The sequence below is a fragment of the Pundamilia nyererei genome, unplaced genomic scaffold (genome assembly GCF_000239375.1).
Source record: "Pundamilia nyererei isolate P.nyererei 1_Seehausen unplaced genomic scaffold, PunNye1.0 scaffold00281, whole genome shotgun sequence".
Taxonomy (NCBI): Eukaryota; Metazoa; Chordata; class Actinopteri; order Cichliformes; family Cichlidae; genus Pundamilia; species Pundamilia nyererei.
In genome coordinates, this window is record NW_005187682.1 from 147374 (window position 1) to 148537 (window position 1164).

Here is a 1164-nt window from a genome sequence, read left to right on the forward strand (position 1 = left end):
TCTGTCTGTCTGTCTGTGTCTCTGTCTGTCTGTCTATAGTTTAACCTGCTGAAGCGCGCTGGCTGTTTTCTGGACACGATGACATGACTTCAGGTATCTAACAGCGTTGGGTATGAGAGCAGGCAGCTGGTCGGGCTCCATGCAGCTGCTTTTGTTGCTGTGACTTTGTTTGGATGGGTGGCATCATCATCATCATCATCATCAGGGCTCAAACTCTGTTCTTTATTTGGAAAAACAGAAGATGACAAACGGGTCACAGAGGCTCTGAGCTGCTCATTAAGTAACAATCACTGTGAAGTAAAACTGAAAACTAATGAGAAACAAGTGTAATCAGAGTAATCAGACTCCACCGGAGGCTCTGCTAAGCTTCACTGCACCTCACATTGTTGCGTTTTTAGAGCCTTTTCTGCGATTCGTATAAAATTTGAAAATTTTGAAAAGCTGTGAAATTTTCTCTTATATTAAAAACTTTGCAGCATATATATTTTAAAAGCAGTCTTTTGACCCACTTTCAGCCTGAACATGAAAACAAAGCTTGACAGTTTTTCATGTTCATCTTAAACTTGGCCTCAGAATTAAAAACGTGCTGGATGTGGTCGATGGACCCTTTTAAAAACGTGTAAGTCAGAAGTGATGGAGCAGAAGCTCCACGCTGGGCTCAGATGGAGCGATGAGCCTGCCGACCTCCACCTGATGGAGGATCAAGCAGCAGAGAGCTTCCTTCCTCCTGCTGCGTTCAGACAAAACAGCAAGTTCCTCCTCTGACAGTCGAGCAGGCGCAGTGAGCGGGTGGAGGAGAACTATCAGGCTGGTCAGGCCTCGGTCAAGGTGACCTGTGAGGCTGAACAGGTGAAGGTGGAGTCCACACCCGGCTCCGCCTTCAGCAGAGACCCGTTCGTTCCTCCTCCCCGTGCTACATGATTAAATCGGGAGGAGTTGGAGTCTGACTCTGCCTTTCTGAGGTGAGTCTGGGACGCCGTCTGCAGCTGTGACAGCACTCGGCGCTCCGCACGGACATCAGAGAGTCGCCGCTCCCCGCCCGCCTCCGCGCGGAGCGCCGCTGTGTTGAATTATTGAACGGCCAGATGAGAGGTGGCCTCCTCCTGCTGCCTCTCCAAATAAAATATATTCATCCCGCCTGCCCAGAGGCAGACAGCTGGCTCG

The 1164-nt window shown here is 49.7% G+C and overlaps 1 protein-coding gene across 1 annotated transcript in view; it reads left to right on the forward strand.

Annotated features, from left to right (window-relative positions):
- lyrm4b (LYR motif containing 4) overlaps positions 1-1164 on the forward strand; it is a 42391-nt gene that overhangs the window by 1368 nt on the left and 39859 nt on the right. The gene's annotated exons all lie outside the window — the stretch shown is intronic.